A 27,344-nucleotide genomic window follows, 5' to 3' on the forward strand; every position below is an offset into this window, starting at 1 on the left:
CAGCCTAGGACTGGGGCTAACTTGAGCAGCCGCAAGCTGCTCCCAGGTGGGTTCTCCATGCACCAAACCACACACCGGGTGAGGCCCGAGCAGCTGCGAGCTACTCCCAGGGCAGATTCTCCATGTGCCAATCTGCACACTGTGTGGGGCCCGAGCAGTCTTGAGCTGCTCCCAGGGCCAGCTGTCCGTGTGCCGATCTGCACACGAGCTGCCCAGCCGCTTGCCTGGTTTGCAGGCTCAAGCCACCTTGAGCGGCTCCTAGAGCCTGATCCCTGCGTGATGATTTGTGCACCACTGAAACTCAAGCAGGGTCCCAAGGACAGCCATCTCTGCAGATTCTCTTCCTCACTGTCCCTTGTCTCTCTCCAGCATGCCAAGCATGCTCCCCTTTTATACTCTTCAGGGGCTCCATCCCTGAAGTTCTCTGGACCCAGCTGGTGCAGTTCCAATTCAGGTCCAGCTGTTCCTTGCCCCCTCCCTTTGGAAAAGGGCAGGGCATTGCTCCCCTTGTACTGCCTCCAGATTGGTGGGTGGGCTCCACCGATTATTACCCCATGGTCCTAGTCCATGTGGGTACTAATGATGCGGCCAGGAGAACCCCCGATCACTTGATGGCGGACTACTGTGCTCTGGGCGGCGTCCTGAAGGAGTTCGGTGCCCAGGTGGTTTTCTCTTCCATCCTACCAGTGACCGGACGAGGAAGACGGCAGGAGAACTGTATCAGAGAGACCAACTGGCGGCTTCGGCAGTGGTGTCTCAAGGCAGGCTTCGGCTTCCTGGACAATGACCCGCACATCACGACGAGGGACATGCTCAGCTGGGATGGGCTTCACCTGTCCCCCAAAGGTAATCGTGTGTTTTCTACTAGGTTGGCGGATCTCCTCCGGCGGGCTTTAAACTAGGCTCGTCGGGGGGAGGGGAGTACGAGGGCAGGGGAAGCTGTGGACCACCAAACCATGTGGCACCCACAAGGACAGCCCAGCCTGAAGAAGGAGAACATTGGGAACCTGAAAGCCATGGGGAGGCCAGCACTACAGAACAGGTAAGGAACAAGAAGGTAAGAAACAATGGGCCCCATGGGACTGGGAGCAGAGGGGGCAGCAAAGGCACCAGTCGCAGGGCTCAAGTGCCTATATACTAATGCTAGGAGCATGGGGAACAAGCAGGATGAACTAGCGCTCCTGCTTGCACTAAACACCTATGACTTAGTAGGGCTAACAGAGACCTGGTGGGATTCATCCCAAGACTGGGCGGTACATATTGAGGGGTATAGATTGTATAGAAAGGACAGGTCGGGGAAGAAAGGGGGGGGGTTGCACTTTATGTCAGTGAGCAATACACATCAACCCTCATCAAGACAGAATCCGAGGTTGAGGAAGTAGAAGGATTGTGGGTTAGGCTACATGGGGGGCAAGGAGAAAGGGATTTGGTGGTAGGGGTCTGTTACAGACCCCCACACCAAGGGGAAGAAATAGATGCGGGGCTCCTGAGGCAACTCTCGGAGACCATAAAAGCTAAAGAGGCGGTAGTCATGGGGGACCTAAACTACCCGGACATCTGCTGGGAGACGCAGACAGCAAGGTCCCATCACTCACGCAGGTTTCTAACTTGTGTACAGGACCTCCACCTGACACAGGAGGTGCATGGTCCCACTAGGGGGAATGCCATACTGGATCTGGTATTGGCAACGGGAGATGACATGATAGGGGACCTCCAGATCGGTAGCTATCTGGGAGACAGTGATCACCTTATAATAGAATTCAACATAAGACGGCGAGTGGGTAAGGTAACTAGTAGGGTGAAAGTGCTAGACTTTAGGAAAGCTGATCTCATTGCACTCAGGCGATTAGTCAAGGAAGCACTGCAGAGTAGGAGTTTTGAAGGGATGGGTGCCCAAGAAGGGTGGCTGTGCCTAAAGGAAACGATCCTTTGGGCACAAAGCAAGACTATCCCCGAGCGAGGCAAAAGAGGGAAAGGGGCCAGGAGGCTTCCATGGCTGACCAGAGAAATCCAGGGCAGCCTAAGGGCCAAAAGGGGAGCACATAAAAAGTGGAAACAGGGTGAGATCACTAAAGATGAATATACCTCCTCTGCTCGTGCTTGTAGGGAGGCAGTTAGGCGGGCCAAAGCTACCATGGAGCTGAGGATGGCAACCCAAGTAAAGGACAACAAGAAATTGTTTTTTAGATATATTGGGAGTAAAAGGAAGGCCCAGGGAGGAATAGGACCGCTGCTAAATGGGCAGAAACAATTGGTGACAGATAGGGGGGACAAGGCTGAACTCCTCAACGAGTTCTTTGCCTCAGTGTTCCTAAGCGAGGGGCACGACAAGTCTCTCACTGGGGTTGTAGAGAGGCAGCAGCAAGGCGCCAGACGTCCATGCGTAGATCCTGAGGTGGTGCAGAGTCACTTGGAAGAACTGGATGCCTTTAAGTCGGCAGGCCCGGATGGGCTCCATCCGAGGGTGCTGAAGGCACTGGCCGACGTCATTGCAGAGCCACTGGCGGGAATATTCGAATGCTCGTGGCGTACGGGCCAAGTCCCGGAGGACTGGAAAAGGGCTAACGTGGTCCCCATTTTCAAAAAGGGGAGGAAGGAGGACCCGGGCAACTATAGGCCGGTCAGTCTCACCTCCATCCTTGGTAAAGTCTTTGAAAAAATTATCAAGGCTCACATTTGTGAGAGCCCGGCAGGACAAATTATGCTGAGGGGAAACCAGCATGGGTTTGTGGCGGGCAGATCGTGCCTGACCAACCTAGTCTCTTTCTATGACCAGGTTACGAAACGCCTGGACACAGGAGGAGGGGTGGATGTCGTATACTTAGACTTCAGGAAGGCCTTCGATACGGTATCCCACCCCATACTGGTGAACAAGTTAAGAGGCTGTGATGTGGATGACTGCACAGTCCGGTGGGTGGCGAATTGGCTAGAGGGTTGTACCCAAAGAGTCGTGGTAGATGGGTCGGTCTCGACCTGGAAGGGTGTGGGCAGTGGGGTCCCGCAGGGTTCGGTCCTTGGACCGATACTCTTTAATGTCTTCATCAGCGACTTGGACGTGGGAGTGAAATGTACTCTGTCCAAGTTTGCAGATGACACAAAGCTATGGGGAGAAGTGGACACGCCGGAGGGCAGGGAACAGCTGCAGGCAGACCTGGATAGGTTGGACAAGTGGGCAGAAAACAACAGGATGCAGTTCAACAAGGAGAAATGCAAAGTGCTGCACCTAGGGAGGAAAAATGTCCAGCACACCTACAGCCTAGGGAATGACCTGCTGGGTGGCACAGAGGTGGAAAGGGATCTTGGAGTCCTAGTGGACTCCAGGATGAACATGAGCTGGCAGTGTGACGAAGCCATCAGAAAAGCCAATGGCACTTTATCGTGCATCAGCAGATGCATGACGAATAGGTCCAGGGAGGTGATACTTCCCCTCTATAGGGCGCTGGTCAGACCGCAGTTGGAGTACTGCATGCAATTCTGGGCGCCACACTTCAAGAAGGATGCGGATAACCTGGAGAGGGTACAGTGAAGGGCAACTCGTATGGTCAAGGGCCTGCAGACCAAGCCCTATGAGGAGAGACTAGAGAAACTGGACCTTTTCAGCCTCCACAAGAGAAGGTTGAGAGGCGACCTTGTAGCTGCCTATAAGTTCATCACGGGGGCACAGAAGGGAATTGGTGAGGATTTTTTCACCAAGGCGCCCGCGGGGGTTACAAGAAACAATGGCCACAAGCTAGTAGAGAGCAGATTTAGACTGGACATAAGGAAGAACTTCTTCACAGTTCGAGTGGCCAAGGTCTGGAACGGGCTCCCAAGGGAGGTGGTGCTCTCCCCTACCCTGGGGGTCTTCAAGAGGAGGTTAGACGAGTATCTAGCTGGGGTCATCTAGACCCAGCACTCTTTCCTGCTTATGCAGGGGGTCGAACTCGATGATCTATTGAGGTCCCTTCCGACCCTAACATCTATGAATCTATGAATCAAACAGCAGACCCTCGATCCTGGGACTCAACCCAAGCTGTGACAAGGTAAGCCTGCTACATAACTATGCACAATCAGTAGTTCTGTTGTAATCTTTTGGTTGTTTCTCTACACTTTAGATTCATCAAGATTTTTATATACTGTAATTACCCTGCATTTTATGACACGTGCTGAATACATTAACTCTTTCATTAAATCTAAAGTATGCAAGTTCCAAATAGCTGTGGCTGCCATCTTAAGGAATATATGTATAGTCACAGAATGCTATTGTTTTGAACAGGTGCTTATGCTATAGTGCATGCTCATTTGGAAGAAAATCATTTCACTTCCTGGCCTATTTATCAAGGTTGCCAAAATTAATTTGGGAGAGTTACAAATTAATGAAAATTTGAGTTTATAATGGAAATACTGATAGAGGTCTAAATGACTGCTACCACAATAACTAAAGGTCTCTTGTTTTGGTAGAACATTTTATAACCACAGCTTACAACTTTGAAGGAATTATGCTATCCTTGATAGCTGTTTTGTTTCCCTTGAGACCCATCGGGTACTTCTGAACTGCTTCAAATATTTATTTCCTGTTACCTTTAGTGCATGCCATTGTGAAGTTGTTTGAGAAAGAGATCGGGAAAGAGGAAATCAGGGGTTCCTGACTTTTTCCTCATACTTGAACTGTTTCCATGAACACAGTAGCCTGTCAGTGCCTCAGTGTAGCCATCTACATAACTGGTTTATGGCTTACTGCCACTCCTCAATGATCTTACGAGGCTTGCTCAATAGCTAGAAGATTCCTTTGAGATTGCTGGATGATAGCTGCAGTACTGTGAAGGAGGATTGTCCAACTTCTGGGCACCCAGCGGATGCATACAACACAGGCCACAGACCCAGGAGCTGTATGAAGCAGAGATTACCCCCACCCTGAGTCCTCCCCCTGCTATGTGGGCAGCTCAGCTTCTTCCCCTTTTCTCCCTACCCTCCCTTTCATGCAGGGAGCCATCTTCTCCCAGCCACAGGTGCAATGTGGGTAGTCCCCCCCTGCAGCATGGGCAGCCCAGCTTCTCCCTTCCACCAAACTATGTATGAAGCATTCCACCCTCAGCCACATAGTTAAATAAACAGCCCACGTGCAGCATGGGCAGCTTGGCTTCCTCCTTTGCTGTGCATGCAGCAGCCACAGCCCAGCTGCGTACCCCACCTCTTGTAAATCATGGGCTGCCCTACCCCCACCAGCAGCGACAAGAACTAGAAGCTGGAGCAGGGAGGGGAAGCCTGGAGACCCATTCACCATAGCCACAAGAGCAATAGGTAGAGAGTTGCAGCTGTACGAGAGCCAGTGAACCACATGTTAACCCCTTGCAGGCTGCATGTGCCCTGTGGCCCACTAGTTGGGCAGTCCTGCTGTAAAGTGTGAATGTTTTATCACAGTATCTCCTCTGAGAGAGACTGAGGACAAATTTTATTCTGTTGCTTTTGGTTTGTGGTATTTAAATAAGTAGTTTCTAATTTCAGTTTGAAAATCCAGTGAAAAAGCTGTTGTATTCAGTCCAGGCAATATTTTTACCATTCTTCAGATTTAAAGTTTTGTCTTCTAATGGGTACTTTCATGTTCAGCATTATGTTCTCGTTTGATTCTTCCCTTTCCAATTGTCTGCCAGCTATCTGCAATGAGAGAACTCTTATATATACAGAAAATTAGTAAAGAGGAGTTTTTATCTAGGGAGCCAGAATTGGAGCAAAGTTGTGTACTATGCCTATCCTTAAAATTCTACTCTCATGGCTGTCTGCAGGCCAGTAACTGAGTACAGAGCCAAATACGCTTTCCCATATCTGCCCCTCTTGGGGTATGTGGGCAAGCATCTAAGAACAAAACAGCTTGAATAACATTTGAAAAAAAATCTTTGCTACTTTTGTAGCACAGAGATATATAGTGTGGGAGAATTTGAGATATATAGTGTGGGAGAATTTGGTGGATCCAGACCCTACTCTTATGTACTTTTGTATGTAAAACCACATTTCTCATCAGTATTTGGATATCTACTCTACTGTATCAGGATAAAACAAGGTAATTGTTCTTTTAAAATCTGTCTGCAATGTGGCCCATTATATTTATCTCGCGTCAAGCAAAAGAGTTAGTGAGAGGTAAGCTCTCCTTTTCAACATCTACAACCAGAAGGAAGACTGAATGAATGCTTGTGGATATTCAAAGACAAAAAAAGACAAGGGAGTTGGGGGGGTGAAATCACTTGTAAGGCTTAAGTGAAAAATCATATTCAGATTATAGGCAAAATCCCCGCTACATACACTTTAATTTTACCTTGGTTTTCATTTATAGAAGAAAAATTAATCTGGTCTGCATAAGGGGCTCAGGAAAGCTCCTACAAAAATGTCATCACAGTAGTAGTACAAGAAAAACCTGCAGTTCTAAATGTTCATTCCTACATACTACTGTGTTGAAATATAAGAGAGATAAACATATTTGGCTGCAGTAACATTTGCATAGGGAAAAGTAAATTAACTGGTGGTTATTCCTGTGCAATTGTTCATTGAAAGGGGGAAAGGATTTTGAACTGTGCCTTCAAGGTTTGTTCAGATTTTATGCTTATGTCACTTACTTAAATGATAATTTAACACAGTGACAATCTAGTAACTTCACATTTGTCACTAGACTGTCATGGCCTCTAAGCACCTCACAGCAAGAATGGGAATAGAATTCCAACCTTTGTACTTCAGAAGCACAGCCACTTTCCCACTTGATCTACTAGTAACAGAATGTGACTGGATACCAACATAGGGAACGGAAAAGTATTACTATAAATCTGTCATTTTAATTCAAAAGTTTCACACAGGAGTGACTTTGATCACCATTTTTCAAAACTATTTTAACATTTTTTCTTCTTTGGGGTGTAGCTTTCCTTTTCCTCTATTCCCTCTCCCTCTCTTTTGCTTTTCTATTATCCATGGGAAATTGGGATAGAAGATAAAAAATTGATTGCGGTCTAGCATGTCAAGGTTTGTTAACAATAAATAGTTCTGAAAGATGCCTTATTTTAAAGGAAAAAAAACCCATTAAAATGTATAACAACTCTGTGAAGTGGTTTGTTCTTGTCCAATAGCAGTGAGGATAAGGCTCAGTTTTATCTTTTTTTAATCAGTTCTCATGGGCATGAAGTGATGATGGAATTTATTCTGATGTTAGCTACCCACATTTTCTCCATCTCCAAACTGACAGGATAATGTGACTTAATCATTCTTAGGTTTTTTGGCAAAGAAGGAACCTACTGTCTTTTGTTTTACGACTTTCTGCCTAGGTTTTCCTATGGAGAGTTTTCTCAGATAAAACTGTCCCGGAAAGTAAATTTTGTGAAAACCTTTCTTTCAGTCCAGAATGTGACTGAAGGCTTCCATCCTAAATGTCAGAAAATCTGTGACATTTATTACCACTTTGACTCAGCTCACCCCTAGTAAATCTGTATATGAACACCTTCCAATGCACACAAAAAAAATCTCACATGCAATGCTTTAGACATCTCCAGAGGATACGGAAAACTACCCTAGGCTTTTGGTGGTTGATTCTCTACCAGTGTTGTCTCAGACAGCAAGACTAAGGAGGCTACAATGACTTGACTCGAGTTAGCTATTTTAGAGGATTACAGTTACTACAGGGTAATTATTGACACTTCCCACTACTCCTTGCATATTATCAGTCTTTCAATTTAAAAATATCAAACAAAATGGTTTAAAAGATTTCCCCCTCCCTTAATGTAACCCCATTACTGCTTCAATAACAACATTTTATCTCCATGAATCACATGCAGGGAAAAAAATACACATTAAAAACAATGTTCAAGTAAAACTTGTATTTAAAATTGTATTGCTACATAATTATCCTGTTTACAGTCTTCCTTACATCTTTTCTCACAGAAAAATGTAGATTTGGATTCTAAGTGTAACAGAAATGACAGAAAACTTTGGCACGGGTATGACTGCTGAATAGTTAGGGATATTGTATGAAGAAAAGAAATGTGTTTGTAATTAGGCATACATGGAACGGTTCTGATTACATCTGAGAAAAGCCAAACAGAGTAGCTTTCCAAAGAACTGTGAAGCTAAGTGGGTAAAAAACTCAACTAGCACAGTGAAAGGAAATCCACGGGGCCTCCTAAAGTCTCCTTAACAGACATACTATTTCACACTCTTGTTTTAGCCATTTCTAAACAATTCATTCATCTTGAATAGCTGTTCATTAATTCAGTGCTCTGCTCTCAAATTAAAAAAGAAATGAAAAGTATTTGTCCACAGAAAGCAGAAGTTTATTTCTCCCTCAAATCTTGACAGCATATAAAACCACTCCTGCAACAACTGTGCCTGAAGCTGAGTCTTTCCAATGCTTAAACAGACAATAGTTCTGGCTCAGAGAAAAGTTGTATGTTGAAACAATCAAATAATTTGATTTCAAGGAAGACCTGCAAAACTCAGAGAACAAATGAATATCCTCTTATAGCCAAAACTTCTATTGTGTTTAACTGAAAGGATCTGTTGGTAAATATTTTGAAGGCAGGATAGATATTCACCTTTATAGACTAACTAAATAAGATGTATATAGAGAAAGCATAAGCTTTCATGAACCCAAGTTCACTTCATCATATGCTGTGAAAGGATGTGCAAAAGGCAGAGTAAAAGGAGGAAAGGAAAATTAAAATATAGACGACAAGTGATGGGGGGAGACAGAAAGAGAATGTAAGAGGAAGACAGACAATGCTAGGAAGGAAAAGTAAACAAGTGGTAAACTCATAGGAACAATCGGGGTCACAAAAGCTAATCTAGGTAATGAGATAAGAATCCATAGTTGTTGTTTAAACCATATTTAACACAATCCAATTTGTGGATGACTTGTTTCTCAGTTTCCTGTTCCAACTGGTTTTTAAAATTTTTTGTCTGAGAACAGGAATCCTGAGGTCGGCAATGGAGTGTCCAGGGAGGCTGAAGTGTTCAGCCATGGGCTTTTGTCTCTTCTGGGGTTGGGGGTCTGTCTGTAAGCCAGGACAGGTTTGTCCCCAGAGGCTGCCCTGAGACAGTCATCCTTTTTCATGAGAGCTTAGAGGCATTGGCGATGCGTAGAGGGTTCACATGGGTGCATGTGCACCCCCTAAGATTGGCGGTGCACCCCCTGCTAAAAGCACTGCCAACACCACCAGCGGCATCTGTGGGCGGTCCCCAATTGTTGCTGGCTAGCACTGCCAGCGGTGTCTGTGGGTGTGGCCAATCACTGGTCAGTGCTCCCCGCTTCCCCTACCCACTGCCAACACAGCCTCCTGCAGGAGCTTCCCACTCAGCCCACCCCTGCCTCCCACACTGCTGCAGCTGCCTGTGGGAGCTCCCTGCTCACCACTGCCACGCCCCTGCCACCAACACCACCACCTGCGGGCAGTCACCGTGCCCCGCCCCCCCCAGCCCCCAAGCCTCCAGGGGCACATGTTGTTCATGCTTAGAGGTGATTAATGATATGTGTTAGGTGTTCAAGCTGGGGGCTGTAGGTGACAACCAGAGGTATTCTGTTGTCCACATCCCACAGTTGGTATTGTAGGAGGTCTGTAGCATGGTTGGAGGTTGGCTTTGTTGATCTGAGCAGCATAAATATTTACTTTACACAGGGCAGATGGGGAAGGAAGGTAAGATATGTTTCCAACTCTTAAGTTAGTCAAACTTATAACCCTGTGAAATATTGCAGTTTTCCTTTAAACTTCTAAAGTTCAATTTCTTTATGTTGCTTAGTTTATTTTGCTTGCTCTGATCTTGCAAACAATGTCATGCATTCAGTATAATGCAGATCACTGAAACTGAAGGTATATCATTTTTATATTTTAGTTCTGAGAAATAATGCAAACAATTATGTTAGGGTGACAGTATTTGGATCTTGGGGAGCATTAGATTTGCAACTGAATAAAAAGGCTATGACCTGTGGCCTAGCAAGCTGCTAACTACAAGGCAGAATGGTATGTTAAAAATAACATTGCAAAGACCCTTAGGCAAGCATTTTCCTAACAATATAGTAGTGTTGTAAGATATATAGCTCATTGTGTAAAAGAAACAGGATGCAAACCACTGGCTATCATTAGAAGACAAGGCAGAGTTTGCTTATGAATGCTTATGCTAAACCAGCCATTCGATTATACTAAGTAGCCATCTTAACAGCGTCAACCATTTTCAAGTGAGTCTGTGCAAGTCTTAGGAATGTGGAGATAGTACAAACTGGAATGTGAAAGACAACACGTAACTGGTAACAGAATCCAAGATACACATATGCCAATAGTTGAATGGTGATTGGTAAAGAAGCCTCCAGAAGCTTCCAGGCTTTAATCAAAGCCTACCGAAGTGACTGAAAGAAGTAGGGGTCAGGGTCTTAGGCACGCGCTCATAGCAAAAAGACATGTAAATAAGTGAAATGCATAGTCAATTCCATGTTAATGAAACAAATAGTAAACAGAGGCGGAGCTTAAAATGTGAAGGACTAAGGGTGGAACAAAGGAGGGACAAAGGTGGGGTAAATGTTAATGAGCATAAACCAAGGTGTATAAATATGTAAAAAACTAATGTTCGTGGCAGCTCCCCAGTTTGTTGGAGCTTTGTCTGAAGCTGTCTCCACTTTGCATAAAGCTGTTGAGCAAGCAATGCATGCATCAATCCATTGTACCCATAATTGTTGGGCATTGCATGGAGTCGAGGTCTAACAAATTACATACAGGAGGAAAAAAATAACAATGTGAAAAGCCCAGATTGGATTTTTCTTTTTTAAATAACTACTTCCAATTCAAATATTTTATGTTAAAGAGTCATTAGTGAAATGCTATTGTATTTAACTGGCTAGTATTTGAGAATACAGGCTTCCCTTGATTTATGTGACACATGTGTTCCCGGAAGACTGCGCATAAATCAAATTTACATAAAGGGAACCCAGTTTACAATGTAAGAAATAGGGATACATTCCCATGGCAGTGAAGGAGGGAAGGAGTAAGGCTGGGACTAGGGAAGGGGCAGAGGGAGGAAGTTCGTTGGCCACTCCCAGGGCTGCAGCATGGAGCAAAGTGGAGCGAAATGTCATCAGGCTAGGGCCAGGGACTCCTTGCTGGGGGTGTGAGGTGCCAGGTGCTATGGGGCCAGGCTGGGTGTGACCTGCATGCTATGGGGCCAGGTGGGGCTGGCTCCACATACTGCCACCACCTGCATCCAGGAACTGCAGTGGGAGCTGTGTACTATGGGACTGGGTGGGACTGGCCCCACACGCTGCCACCATGTGCGGCTGGGGACTCTGGTGAGAGTGCTATTGAGCTAGGTGGGGCTGGCCTCACATGCTGCCACCATCTGTGGCAGGGGACTGGGGTGGGAGCACAGGGAGCTCCATGCTATGGGTCCAGATGGGGCTGGCCCCATTTGTTGCTACCACAATCCTTTGTTGCCACCAGGGACTCCAAAGACCCACCCACTCCCACTCCCATGCACACTCCTTCCCACCCCCCACCTCCCACCATACCTCCAAACACATCCACACCCTCCCACAGCCCCCACACACCCTCCCACACCCCTGCACTCTCCCCCACAGCACAACCACATACCCCACACCCAGGCCCCTCCACACCCAGCCCCACCCTCCCTGACCATATCCATACCCACGAACACCCCCCCACACCCCACCATGCACATACACCCACTCCCTAACCACCTGTCCCCACATACCATCCTTATGCCCCATACTATATACAAGAGTAAGACTGTAGTTTGAGCTATTATGCAGTCACCTCTAGATTCACAATGCAAATGTACACAAATCAAGAGAAATATACTTTTTAAAATAAAATTAAAATAAGTTATATGAGAAATTTGATTTTTTTTAGTATATGATTTCTTTTTCTGGTTTCAAGATGGCAAACCTCTCCCTCCCAGAAGGAGCATTTCTGGAGCAAGGGAAGAGACTTCAAGTGGCAAAGGTCAGGGATTAGGGAAGGGACTTCTGGCCACAAGGTGGGAACTGAGCACCTGTCAAGGGGCAGGTCTACCCTTACACCCCTCCACTGCTCACCAAAACTCATTAAGCAGCCCCTCCAGCCAAAATACAGCTACTCCTCACTTAACATCATAGTTACATTCTTGGAAAAGGTGACTAAGCAAAACAATATAAAGCAAATACAATTATGTCACAGTAGTTACCTACTAGTAGACAGCGGCCAAATAACCGAACATTGCGCAACTTTAAACAAGTATGTTCTCTAATAGATCAGTGACATAATAACAAAACAACATTAACCGGGATGATGTTAAGTGAGGAGTACATGTAATTGTCCTCCCATGAACAAAATCACCACAGTCTGTATTCAATGTCATTAAAAGTACAAAATAAAAGAAAATTAATATTTTATTATAACAGTCAGCAGTAAGCCAAAGCTGGTGCCATTTTCCCCATCTCTTTGTAATAGCCCCACCCCTTGAGGTTGATTGGCCAAGGGCCTCAGTGGCCCCACCCCACACTGCTGATTGGTTGAGGAGGTGGCAGTCCCACCCCTTACCACTGATTGGCCGAGGGGATCAGTAGTTCCACCCCAAAAGGATGTCCTGAGGCATGCCCCATATTGGCTTTGTGTGAAGTCTGTGACTCTTCTGTGATGCTTGTCTAAGAAATGCTTGATAAAATGAAGTCCTTTATCATTCTGGACTAATTATTAAAAGATTTTAGCTTATTCTATAGCATTTATTTTAAAACAAGAAGCAGACTTAGAGGATGATGACATTTTCACATAAATCCTTAAGATTCTATATACCAAAATATGACATTACAATTTATTACAATTAAACTCAGTCTTTTATGCTTAATTTTATTTAGGCAGATATAAAATATTGCACAGGAATATATTCAATGTTGCAGGTTAACTGTCTAAAAAAACCCTAATTCATCTTTGAAATATTATAAACCAGCAGTCAGTGACCCTTTAAGGCAGTGCACCAGGATGACCCAACTGGTTGGATCAACGGTGGGCAGCACCATACTTGTCCAGTGCTGCAGCCACTATTTCTCCCTACTGCGGTCCAGAGAAACACGCCTTCCCCATCCCCCCTGCTGCTTCTTCCTGCTCCAGCACTGGGAAAGCTCCTGTCACTAAACACTGCCAAAGCCCCTTCCTGCCAAATGCTTCTGAAGCCCCACATCCGTGGGCTGGGTCCAGCGGCCCCATAGGCAAAACCCAGTGGTTCCATAGGCCGTAGGTCGCTGACTTCTTTTATAAACCATTAAAAAAAACCCCAGAATTTTATATTTTTAGAACAAATATAGTTTTATACAGTTTTATTTCCTTAAAGCTGGGCTCATTCCTGTTCCCTCTGTATTCAGTGGGAGTTTTGCTATAGGTTTCAATTTATTGTTTGTATTGCAGTGGCAGCCAAAAGGCCACAGTGTAGATTGGGGCCTCATTTTGATATGTTCAAATACCAAGAAAAATAGCATCCCTTCACTAAAGACATAGAAGCTTAAAGAAGCTAAATACAAAGGGTTGGGGAAAGGGTTACAGTACTGAAGCAAAATGAGCGAAGTGATAGTTGGCAGAGGTTTCACTACTTCCCCAACGTGTGCCTTGAACTTTGTTGTTTTAATGCAAGTGCTCAGCTGTGAATCCATCTAGATGCGTCTCTTCAGTATATAAACTGTAGCCATCTGATGTTATAGTTACCCTTCTATTTGTAGCTGGTCGTTGGCTGCTTTGCCGTCTTTCCTCACCTACCATGTTGCTCCCAGATGCCCTAGAATTGAGGTAGATGGTATATTTCCTTACAGCAAATCAAACAGTTTCTAAAATATCCTATACAACAAATTTCCGCATGAGCAGGGGTTGGGGAGGGGAATATGAGCTGAGTATAGAGATAAAAGGGCATAAGAGTGTAAAGATTAATGGTGCAGAATATACCCTGATATCGGCAAGGTTCTGGGCTGTGGGTATAGTTTTAGCACTTCCCAGACCTTTACCAAGAGTTGCAGTTCTGACTCAATCCACCTGGACTGGAAAGGTATATGAGACTATATGCCTGGGAAGGGGTTAGTGAGATTCCCCATCACCCCTCTCCCCCACTTTACTGGGTCAAGACAGGGAGGGTAGATTGGAAGTAAAAAAGAAAGCTTTACTGGGCAATTGGAGTTTCTCAAAACTGTCACTGAACTTCTGGCTCATGTCCAAGTGGGAAAACAGTTGGAGAGAAAAGGACTGGGCCCATTAATCGATTCAAATAATATTTATTTTAAAAAGCTTCCTTTAGACTGATTTTAGCAGTTTAATCAATACAGTCTAGGGTAGTAGTTCTCAAATTTGTTAGACTCCAGGCACCCATTGTTGGACTCAAGGCACCCCTTGGAAAATGCCATGTCTTAGTTTTCACTCATTTTTTTGACTACAGAAAAATAACAGAGAAATTCTCGTATTTCAAAGAACTTGGAACACAACAAGTCAGAATGTTTTTAACACTGTGAATTCCTGTTCAAAATCTCTGGGTTTATTTTGTGAATCATGTTAGCACACCAAAGAGTGCTAACATTGTGCGGCACACTGAGGCACCGTGGTTGAGAATCACTGGTTTAGGGTCTGTGGGTTCCCAACTCTACAATGCAGTACGTTACTACCATAACAAATATATGCAGCTTTATAGCATGCCAGTGTCTTTGCAGTCATTTTATTCAGAACTGCACAATGAATTTACTGTTCATTATGGGTAGAAAATGATGGCCCAATACTGTAGGTTGTTAAGATGTTTACAGTGTTGTTTTAAGCTTTACAAAACAGTTTTAAGCATGTATGTAAACTTTAATATTTGACTATGTACTTCTGTTTTCTGCTTTTGAAAATCCAAGGTTCCTGTATTCGACTAAGTTTGATTTCTGGCATGGAACAGTATATCTGTAAAATTTGACTGAAAATAAATTACAATTTCTGTGCAAATGAAATAATTTAGTTTTACATTGGAGTGTTTTTTCTACTGCAAATCCAATCCCTTGATTCTTTTTCAGATAAAGTTCCCACTAAAGTCAGAGATGTTTTGCGGAGTTTACCTGTAATGAAAGATCAGCTTCTGGGCAAGTAAATCTTTAAGTTGGGTATTTTACTATTTAACTCTTTGGTTTTATATCTGGAAAGGGCACCCATGTCAGAATCAATAACAAATGCATAAAGGAAAGATGAAAAGCAAAGAGAGTTAGTCAAAGATTTAATTGTTTTATACCTTTCCAATAATTTTAGCACTGTTTCAGCTTGAACAGTGGCTCTGTTTTGCTCTATGCTAGTCAGATGATAAAGATTAATTCGCTATGACCTATTTGTTTTAACCTTTATAAGACCTTTAAGCATTCTTATCCCTTTCCCTGACACTGTCTGTCATCTACCTTAGGCAGCGAAGTATAGCTTCAAAGCAGTGTTCTCTAAGATACTTAGTTTTATAGCATAGTCATTCATTCCAGCACATAAAACAATGTTAGCCCATAGACATTATGCCTGAAAATAAGGGTACAGCATGTCCATTTTTTACTCCCCATGATATTCCTCAGGTAAATATGGAAATGCAAATGCAATATTTACCCTTTTAACTATTTACACTAAGCATAATTTAGGTTCTGTGGAAATGTTACGTACAAAACTCCTTTAACTATAACATGCCATATACAAAATGCCCCATGGGTATATTTTAAGAGATGACTAGGGTCTAAGCTACGTGTTTTGAACTTGTATCTTAAGCAGCTTTTGTGCCTAATTTTCATGCAAGCATTTTGATATTTACTCATCTGTGCAGATTAACAGGTGAGCCCAAATGATAAAATTCTGACCTAGATTTCAAACTATATAGAGTTTTTGCATCTAGCTTTGGTTCATCCCATTTCTTACGCAGGCTTGGCCTTAGTTTCTGTTTTACTTTGGCGGGTGATATGCATGTGCATGTACTCACAAATACATCATGGAATAGTATCATATAACAACACTCCTGTTGCTCCTCTAACCTGTATTCCATTTATGTTTATGGATTAACGAACATTATACTGAATATTTTCCAACAGCTGGCATTAAAAAGAACCAGCCTGTTACAGGTATTTTTAGGATGGGATATAGTGCAGGGTTTAAAACCTAATATTTACCACATTCCAAAATTAGAAATGGGAGACATATCCTGGTTGGGAAAATTCAGTTTTCCAGTGATGTATTGCCCTCATTTGTAGCATATGTGGTTTCAAGGCACTGTAACTAGTTTATGCATAGAAGATCTATGGCATAAAGAGACTAAAATTGTATTAGTTATAAGCAGAGGGATAAAAAAAGAAAACAGTCATAATGCCATTTTAAAATTCTAATCTATTTCTAAAGAAGCTATTCTATATAAAAGTGAGGTGTTTACAGAAACCATGGTTTTAGTGACCATTATCTGGGACAATCTGCCACTGAAATAATGCAACTGTCCCAGACTTGTGTTAATAAAATCTCACATCTATAAAATTAGCACATGCTCACTGATATGTTCCTGTGAATATTCTTCACTACAAGCTGTTCAGGGAAATCTATTTTGTTTATCCCTCTATGCAGAGATACAGATTAGAAGCCTTAGTTTACATCTAAAACTCCTGTTTATTTCACAGGTACTCTTGGTTGTGGAAAGAATACAGGAACAGACTCTTAGGCTATGGTTCAACAGACTACTTAAGCACATGCTTAGCTTTAAGCACGTATTTAAGTTTTGTTGATGTAAAATTCAAATCATGTGCTGAATCAGTGCCAGAGAATACAGTATGTGGCATGTGTAAGTGCAAACAGTTTGCTCAGGTTTTGAGAAGTATCTTGAATACTTTTTTTTCCCTGGAAATGCCATATAAACACAGCCAGACTAAGTTTTGGGCATGGATAATCAGAACAGTCTGCAACGGCTTCCCGTCTGTGGCTAATGGGATATTTCTCCAAGCTTTGTCACCATGGCAAATACTTTTTAATACACAAACATTTGCTGCATTGAAAATCCACCCACTCTTGTTGAAAGATGGCCAGGTTTTGTAAAATTACATTCCAGCTACCCTGCTGATTTTTAAGATAAGCCCTTTTGGTTAGCATTCCATGTGTCTAACAAAAGATGTGTGAAAAGTACAGTTTATAGGAACATACATGGAATTTTTACAATTTAACTGTTTCTATTTTCTTGAGAAAGCAAAGTTTAAAAGTCTCTCATACTTGCACACATTTCTCTCCACTAATTTTTCTTTCCCTCTTTATAGGGACAAACTAGCAACTCTATGCCAAGTTTCCATTTAGTCTCTTTCTTCCAGTTCTGGCAGGGATTCTGTGAACATCCCATGTATTAATGGAGATGGACATCCTCAAGTTTTCTCAGTCTTTACTGAGATGGATAAAGGCATTGGGTGATCAGGTGTCTGCTTCACTAAAAAAATCCCAGGAGGACTGTGATTATTAATATTTTTCTCAAAACAGTTATGTCATATGTTAATAAAAAGCCACAATATTGTAAAACAAAGCAAAAATGAAATTAAAGTCGGACCCTCACCCACCCAGGTTCTAAGCAGAATAACCTGTCCAGCTTTCATTTTCAATGCCATATGGGTTCTTGATGCGACAGAGAGCAGTCCAAGCAATAACATGAGATTTATTCTCTGAAGTTTTCCTTTAACTATCTGAGAGAAATGTGAGTTACGGAAGCCTCAAGGGAACAATAACTTGCATGCTGGCAACTTGTGTGGAGTTTTACAAGCCTTTTAACTCTGTCAGTCAAAAAAGCCAACTTACCTCTGTTACATCAAATGGTCTTTTCACTATCTCAAAGCTACAAACTGTAGATGCGCTTGACTTTTGTCAGTGCTATGTACAGAGCATTTCTTCTAGACTTTATTTTTTTTTTCTGAATCAACAATGATTAAATTTACAGAAGCCCCAAGCAGTTTCTTATAGTACTTTTTATTTCCATGCCTTCATATAAAATGAGAATTTGTTAAAGGTTTGTCAACAGGCTAAACCTTTCACACTTTCTGCTTGCAAAGTAAACAGGAAAAAAAACCCCTGTGTATGTCTTCTCATCTAGATTATTTCATTCTCCCACCACAGGCTTTCCCCCGCTCACTGCTCAAGGGGCAGGAGTGTTGCCAGCCCCCAGCCCCCAGCTAGCACTCTGAGGCAAAGGGATTGTGCGCAATGCATGTATCTGTTGATGAAAATGAACTTTTCAATCTCCCTCTCCCTGCTTCTTCATGCTGCCTGCAAACCTGACAGACGTTGGAGCCAGCAGAGAGCTGATGACACAGCATTTATCATCCCATCAACAAAACAAAAGACTCTCTTATTAGTTCAAGCTCTTCTTAAACAGCTTTTTCCAGAGAAGAAACGGAGGGACATCACCATCTGATCTGTTGATTAGTTCCAAAAAGCTCTGATCAGGCACCGTTCTTTTTGCCTGTCTCAGTGAACTTGGAGACATACACACAAAGACACCTCTCAGCATTAGCTAGCATACCACATGCCTAGGGCCCATGGGGCTGGGGTCCATGCTATGGGAGATGGAAGGGGAGAGGGGGGATCCCTGCTTGAGCAGCAAGTGGCAAGGGGGGGGAGGGGTAGGACAGGGGGAAGCCAGGCAGACCCTGCTGTGCCTGCAGTCTCTGCCAGAGCTCTAGCTAGGGAGCAGAGGGGCAGGGCCAGCCCTGTTCTCTCAAGCAAAAAGCCCTTCCCAGGGCTGCAAAGCATCTGGGATGCTGGGGGACTCTGGTTTAGCTTAAACCAGGAAGGGGTCTGGGACAGACACTGCATAAACCAGTTTGACCCAAATCAGTTAGGTCTGATACTACATTGAACCAGGTATGTTTTAAACCAGTTTCAGCCATTTTGAAACTGGTTTATGTGCACTGAACTTATGTTCTGTCACAGGATTAAACCAGTTTCTCATCACTTAAGCCAGTTCATGTGTACTGTCTATCTGTAGCCACAGGAGCACAGAGAGGGTAATAACTTTCCCAAAGTCACATTGTAAGCTTATCCTGGACTCTGAATGTAAACTAGAAAGGGTCCCAACACCCAGTCTCCTGCCCTAATGTTATTGAGATTTGCATGGAATCTTTTGGGTCTTTCTTCTCAAGTAGTGAAATGTTACACTTGAACCTATCTTATGATTTCAGACCTATTTTTTTCAGAATAAAATGCACTGAAAGAAAATGAAAGCAAAACTTCAGTTTGAAAAAGGGGATATCTTATAACTAAATCCATGATTACAAACTCACATTCTAAGTGAAGCAGAAGTGGTCTAAAGGTCCTCTTAGAAAATGCACTTTCTGGATTGCATGGCTATGTGAAGGGTTCTCAGTGCCATTTGAATGCACTTACAATGATTTGGCTTTGGAGACATTGTGCATTTTGCGAGGATGAAAGTGTGTGTGGCAGAAAATACTTTCCTCTCTGGTTGCACAGTTTTATCAAAGGTGCTAGTTTATTTGCCTTTCAGCACTCTTCATGGTGACTCGTGAAGGTGCAGTAGGCTAGTTGCTGTTCTGAGAAGAGTGGAGCTGGATCAATGGCAGCAATGGTAAGATATTTATGGCAAAAGGCTAGTGTAGGAAAAGTGTCTATGTCCAGCCAGCTCAGAGAACAAAGGGTTTGATTCAAAGCCCATTCAAGTCAATGGAAAAAACTTTAGTCAGCTTTGATTGAGAATCTAGAATGCATTAGAAAGGGTTTTCTGATTTCTGACTTTAAAACCCTTCATATTCAATTTTAGCCCAAATAACTGGCACACAAATTTCTAATGAAATACTGTATCTTTGTGGGAGATGATCAGAATATAGTTGATTTTGAGTACACCAAGCTGAAGATTTTTCAGACATGTGAATTCATATACAAGCACAATACCAGATCTCCCAAGATCTATGCAAAGTGTACAACGTTCTTTCAACTGCACTTCAGCTCTGGATGCTAATTCGTGTATTAAAGTCACTGCAGGATGGAGGTTTTTTCCAAGGACAAGACTATTAAAATGCAACAGGAAGTAAGTAACTGTGGAATATCTAAGTCTTTTAAAATATTTAAATAACATTAGCAGTTTGCTGAAATATTCATTTCCTAATTACATAGCACATGAAATCTGAGGATTTCTATGCTCTTCTAATAAATCAAAAGCACGCTAAAGCCAGCTTTCATACAAGAAACATCTGGTTATTTAAGTTTTCTCCTTTAATACTAATTTTAACAACTCCCAAACGTGGATAGAAATACTACCATACACTTTGTTTAAAGTTCATTTCCTGTCCCTAGGATATTCACTGACCTTTTAATGCTGGCCATTTTGCTTTCTACTTTCTTATTCCCTTTCTCATTGACTTCATTCCATTCTTGACCTCTCTTCCCCTCCAGAAAATTAAATGCAGCCCAAAACATGTTGGACAACAATTAGTTTTACAGCTTGTCTTACCTCCCCTCCTACTGCATTCTTTAGTTCATAGAGTCCACCCTACCTTTCTCCTTTTAGTCTTCACTGCAAGCTAAATGTTATTAGCATGAAATTAAAACCTCCCTCTCTCTGTTTTGTTGGCCAATATCAACAGAAAGACATGCCAGAAATGAGGGGAGGAATATGACTTAGTTTTTAGCTTTGATTTCTAGAAGCAAGGCTTGGTTCTTTAGATATTCTTTTCTTATTTATTTAAGGTGACATGCACATGAGTCTTACAACAATAAATCTGTACATAACAGAAAACAAGATTAGACCTATTAAAATATGAAAGATCCATCACTGACATATCTTAATTGAAAGGTGTTGGTAGGAGAGAGGTGATTCCCTATGTTTGGTAGAATAATGTAACATGAAAAACCACATTCCATTTTCAACCATCATGTGTTAAGAAGAGAAAAATACAAACATGGTTCTTGATGCTCCTTCACTTACAGTAATGGAACAGATCTTCCTTGGCTGCACTGGCACAAATGTGAAATTTCAAAATAACAAAGAACAGGTTCTGAACTAGGAAGTATTTTGCTACTTGCATAAACCCTGACTGATCGAGGTACTTAAGCATATGCCTAACTTTAAGAAGATTGGTCTTTAAGAGGGAAAAGCCTCTCCTTCTGGCTACTAACATATGTTACAAAAACAAAATGAGGGATGAACTTAAGCACCTTGCCTTAAATGGAAGTGATTAATCATTATATATGTTAATCTTTATGAAGGCAAGTTAGATTTTTGCCTTATAGACTAAATCAGAGATACCTAGCATGAGCTTTTGAGAACCCAAGCTCATTTCATCAAATGCTGTGAAAGGACATGCAAAGAGCCTTTAGTGAAGGATTTATGAAGATATTGGTCCAAATATTATAGTCCTTAATTGAGTAATTTCTTACCTCTTTCTAGTTCTCACAGTAATCTAGTTTTGCTATGGGAAACATAGGCTCTAACCTTGGGCCCACTAAAATCATTGGCAAAGCTTCCATTGATATCAAAATTGTAATGTCAGATCACAAGAATGTGAACTTCTTTACATATGTAGAATTATCCACTGTGTTTTCTTTAATTCTCTATACCAGAGGTGCCTAACCTTTTTTCTCCAGTGGGCCAAGTTGGCAGTGCCTGGTCCATCTGCAGGCTTTATCTAGCCAGCGTTCCCAATCCAGCACCCGGGTGGGCTTCATCTGGCCATGCAGAGGGAGGTGGTGGGGTAGACTTGCCCCAACACAGTTCTGCAGGGGAAAGGAGCTTGACTTGGTCTCGCAGGGGGAAAAGAGGCCCAACCCAGCTCCACAGAGGCAAGGGAGCATGGCCAGGTCCCAACTCAGCCCCATAGAGAAAGGGCCTCAATCTAGAACCAGGGTTGGTGGGAGCATGGCATGGCCTGGTCCCACAGGAGAAGGGGGCATAGCTCGCCTCAGACAGGCCATGTAGGGATTGGGGCTTGGGGATTTAGCAGGGGGGAGGGTGGCCATATTTATGATCACTGCTACCCTGCTGCCAAATTTCCTGACCCATAGGGAGCCCTGCAGGCCAGATGCAATGGCTCCATGGGCCACATTTGGCCCATAGGCTGGAGGTTGAGTACCCCTGCTCTATACTACAGCAATCCCAAGGGAAGCAATTTGTTATTTCTTTTTCTTAGTGTTAACTGTAACATCTGGATAGAAAGGGCATTTTTTCCCCATCTCTCCCTTTTTAATTACATCTGAATATCAGGTGATATTCAGAACCTTCCTCTTTTCTGGCTCAGTTACAATACTTTTTTCTTTTTTTTAAGCTGAAAGGCAAATAAATGTAAAAGTTACTTGTGGTTAATGTTAAAGGAACTTGCTGAGATTCTTATAAGGGAAAAGTAAATGAAATATTACCTTCTAAAAGTCATGATTAATTCATTCAGAGCTACATAATCCTCACCTGCCTGGAGGGTTGAGGGTGGGGAAAGAAAAATGGGGAGGGAGGGAGGAAGAATGAGGAAAGGAAAGGAAAACCAGGAAATTTTCTGTTCCCCCACTGCCACTAAAACCTACCTCTCACTGAAGGGCCTACAGTTGTATGTAAGCCACAGATCTGTCCAGTAATTTCAGTATTGTTTGCACTGTTACCTTTTCTCTGCCCATGATTTTGGTTAAGTACAGGCAGTCAAAAAGCCTGAGGTTGAACTGATTCAGTCTTTGCAGGTTAGTCTAAGCTGCCGAGATTATATTGAAGGAGAAGTCAGCAGATATTCAACTTTGATTCAGGAAATGCAGCCACATGCCTGCAGTGGCTCAGGACAGAAGCCAGGGAGCACTAGAGTACAGCTTTCTGATATATAGCTAGCATGGGCTGTGTGTTCACTTCCTCTTCCTACTGCCCCTGAGGTCTTTGGGATTTGCAGTCCAAAATCACAGTAGCTGGATTCTGTAGGGTTGCTCATCAGTCACTTCCTTTTCCTGCTTCCAAGTGCCTCTGGGATTTGTAGTCCATGGTTGCAGCCAGTAGTAAGTTTGAGCAGGGCAAAAGGGTGTTTAACCTCCCTCCCTGGCCCCAGACCTCAGCTGGGGTTTGTCTGAGGGGGCAGTCCCTCTCCACCCCTTGCAGACTGGGCTGCATCCCCAACTGAGCTTGTGTCCCCCTCACTGCTCCAGCTAGGGAACAGAGGGGTGGAACCAGCCGTGCTCTCTGGAGCAGACAGCTCAAGGAGGCAAAGCATGCTGGGATGCTGCAGGACTGATTTAACTTGAACCAAGAAGGGGTCTAGGACAGAAGTTTCATAAAGTGGTTTGACCCAAATCAGTTAAGTCTGATATTACATTCAGCCACGTTTACCTTAAACCAGTTTCTGCCATTTTGAAACTGGTGTATGTGCACTGAACTTCTGTTCTGTTTAAACCAGTTTCTGATCACTTAAAACAGGTTATGTGTAACTTCTGTCCCTAGTCTTTGAGAGCATTTGATGGTCTTTATCCCAAACTAGAGGTCAGTCCTTCCCCCAGGAGTGTAATTAGGTGAGGCAAGGCGGCACCAACCCGGGTGCTGATTATGAGAGGGCACCAGGATCTGCTGCACTCTCCTCTGCTGGGAGTCTTTTCTGTGACAGGAGAAGCTCTGTGCTGCCCCTGCCCAGCTATAGGACCTGAACAGGGCAGTGCTGCACCAAACTGTTACCTGGAGAGGGAGGATGAGCAGCACGACGCTCTCTTCCCAGGAGCCTGTGCCAAAGCAGCCCTTCTTCCAATATGTATTTTTGGGGTTGGGGGAACTGAACAGGGCACCAAGATCTGCTCCAAAGGAAGCCTGGCCATGGAAGCTGACATTGCCGAGCAGCAGCCCTTCCCCCTCACCCATGCTGCTGTGCAACCCCTTCCATCCTGGAAGGGGTTGTCTGCCTACGTCCTTAGACCAGGCTTGTCCAACATACAGTCTGCAGGCTGCCATGAGGCCCTCCAAGCTGTTTTCTGAGGCCCGAGGTGCTGCAACGAGAAATGAAAGTAAACACTGTACTTTCGTTTCGGGGGGGGGTGATGTGATACCATTTCCTGTGAGGTCTTTGAATATGGCTCGCCAGCCCACTGGGTGATAAAAAGTTCATGATCCAGCCCCACATTCAAAAAGGTTGGACACCCCTGCCTTAGACCAACACAGCTACAACCTACATCCCTTCCACCCTGGGCACTCACTGAGTACCCTGTGCCACTGCCCTGCCCCAACTTAGTCTTTACCTCATAAAAAGACTAATAACATTGTAGTGATCCCTTTGATGTACACTTAATTGTTCTAAATTGTAGTGTTATTTTTTTGGCCTTGTGCATTAATAGCTAATTCCTCCAGTTCTCTCTCATTTGGTTTTGCTATGGGCAATACAGGATCTACTCCTGTGCCCACTAATGCCATTGGCAGAGCTTCCTTGATAATGGCATTGCAGTGTCAGGCCACAAGAGTGTGTGCATATAAGCTTTCTTCTGGATTTAGAATACATAATGGTGCAAGCAGGTCATTTTTAAATCCTGTATTTCCATGGTTTGGGGTTTTAACATTAAAAACAATCACTATTTCCTGATAAGTGTAAGAGAATTGTAGGGTCCCCCAACCGACTTTGTAATCAGTTTTCAATCCTGAAAAAATAGTAACCTTCAGGCATTTGGGGACTACGTTTAAGAAAAAGATCTCATTTTTTCTTATATCAGTGTGAACCAGAATTTTGGAGGGATATTGCTGTCTGATTTAACCAGGGTAAAGAAACTATTATTTTTTTCATTAGTAACACTTTTCATTTATCTTTACTTAGGGTCACAAATAAAGAACATTCTTTCTGACTAAAGTACTAATGGTTAATTGTCTGGCAAGCTAGAAAAGAAGTTTGTAATTAACACGTTTTGGGGCAGATAATCCACACATACATTAACAAAAATCTTGCTTTCAACACACACACAGCTTAGTCTCTTAGTATGGCAGAAAAAATAGAACGGAATCAATTTTGTAGCAGGAGTAAATTGCTGCAGCTCCATTGATTTCAGTAGAGTTATGCTGATTTGCACTAGCTAAGAATCTATTCCAAGATCGTGAAGGAAGGTGAAATCCTTTAATGAAATGCAGTTTACAAAGCAGGCAGAAAATTGAACCAGTGAGAATTATGCACAGAGAATCAAGAATATGCTGCCAGAAAGTGACAGTGCACCACTTGCAAATGTTATTCACCTCAGGGTATACAGACTCTCAGAACCACATTAACGTATTGTGATCCCAACAGACAATATGCACTGTAGAATAAAGAATTAATTTGACATGGATAGCTGCCTACAAAATGAGCTGGAGGAACTAGTCTTACTATGAAGGCAGAAAGGAGAGAAACATGAAAATCAGAGCAGGTAGCAATACAATAGCTACCAGGATTTATGGGTAATGGATCAATATGGATTCATTGTGACTCAGTAGTGCTTTAATACTTATGTCCAGCAAAAATCTGAGCTACTCTGCACAGTAGCTCTGGGCAATGTCATTCCCTTCATGTCCCACTAAAGAATTGAGTCTGTGTCCAGCTCTTTCAAACAGCTCTTAGAGACCTCCTAAAATAGTCTGGCAAGACCATAGTGACCCAGGATTCTATCAACACATGTCTTTTTGGCAGGATCTTACTCTACTGCCCCAGGAATGTGTGGCACTTGGTGACCTCCTGCACCAGCAGTTTTAATTATAACAGCAAGAAGTTAGTTTTCCAGCACTGTTAGATGAATAGCAGAAATAAGAAGCACAGAAAAATATTAATGCAGACTATAAAAGCAGCAAAGGCTATGCTGAAGGAGCAGCAGAGTCTCTGACGGTGGATTCAATCCTGATTTTTCAATAAATAAAAGACTGGATATTTCTATCAAATTGGGCACCAGCAACTTAAGTAGGTTTTGCTCTTTAACTATATAGGTTGCTTAATAGCACAATATTACTACAGGCTATTGAGGAGCAGGAGTTTTCACATACAGGCCATGATCCTGTACAGTTTGCTTTCTCTTTAGTAGAGATGGTCAAGAATCTTTGGACGGAACAGTTTTTGGTGAAAAAAATCATTTTGCTGAAATGTTTCATGGAAATTGATTGATGTTCAATGACGTTTTTGTTTTCAGTGAAGCAGAATCAAAATATTGTTTCAGCTTGCATATTAGCTCACTTTAATACTTTTTATTAATATTTAATGTTTCACTTGTATCATTCAGTGTGATGAAAAGCCAAAATGATAGTTTCTATACAGAACATTTTGATCATCCCAAATAGAATTTTTTAGAGTTTTCTTTTATTAGAAAATTTCAAAATCTGCTTCTTCCCATTTGAATTAAAAGTTATTTTTAAATCTCTAGCTTAGTCAATAGGAACTTTGCCTAAAGGAATAAGACAATACAAACCTGCTGCATTTTGTGAAAGAATAAACGTTTTATATTAAAATGAATAGCATCTTACTGGGAGATGTATCACTATAAGCCTGGTCAAGATCTATTTCCCGTGAAAGGTACAGGGTTGTACAAATATAAACAATGAAGTAAATATTAACAAAATTGCTATTACTGTGCGAGTTTCAGTTGAAACACTACAGACATGAACACTGAAACTGAGACTGACACCCTTTCCTCCATTCAAATATGCCCAGAGATTGCAACACATACAGGAGTCCTGTTTCCTCACTGTTACTCTGGGACTTTAGCTAAGTAACTACCTCCTATTTATTAGCAATAATAGGAATTACCCAATATATGCCATTCCCTTACATGTCAATGAGCTCTTTTGTGAGACCAGATTCTCATGACCTCAAATGTACTTCAGTATGAATTTCATTTTTATAATATTTATTTAACTATAATGACTCCCTGGGGACTGTAACTGCCTATTGCATCAGGAAGAATATTTGTTTTAAAAAGACACATTTGCCTCAGCAATCAACTAATCAGCATTTGCCTCAGATTCTAGCACTCACTCTGGTCTACTTCATGGACTGTCCCTAAAAAAACAAACTTTTAGAAAAAAAATTCTGGATGGATTAGCACATTTCTAACAGGCCAAGAATGCCAACCTGTCATCAGACGAAAGGGTCTTATAGATGACCAGTACTGGAAATGCAAGTGCTACTCCACAGCACTAAGGAAGTTCTTGTATGGTTTTCTCCTGCAGCCAGCAGTTCACTCTGCAGATCCTTACAGAGTTCCTACACCAGTTCTCACAAAATCCCTAGCAAGTACTATTCACAAATTATTGTCTCGAAGGATTGAGGGGTATGAAGGGACCTAACTGATTTTGAGATTTTTTATGCTATACTGGGCTTAGAAGGCCAGGGTAGGGTGTACACAATGTTAAGGAAGGTAGGGAAGGAAACGTGTGCTTGAGGTTGTTATGATACTCTTTAATGT

General features: G+C 42.7%; 1 long non-coding RNA gene across 1 annotated transcript; it reads left to right on the top strand.

The window, feature by feature from the left end:
- The first annotated feature begins 656 nt into the window (after positions 1-656).
- LOC132249905 (uncharacterized) lies at positions 657-15,081 on the top strand. Its single transcript, XR_009461378.1, has 3 exons — positions 657-846; positions 3,914-4,022; positions 15,014-15,081. It is a non-coding gene; the product is annotated as an uncharacterized LOC132249905 (long non-coding RNA).
- Positions 15,082-27,344: the final 12,263 nt, after the last annotated feature.

This window comes from Alligator mississippiensis, chromosome 4 (genome assembly GCF_030867095.1).
Source record: "Alligator mississippiensis isolate rAllMis1 chromosome 4, rAllMis1, whole genome shotgun sequence".
Lineage (NCBI taxonomy): Eukaryota > Metazoa > Chordata > Crocodylia > Alligatoridae > Alligator > Alligator mississippiensis.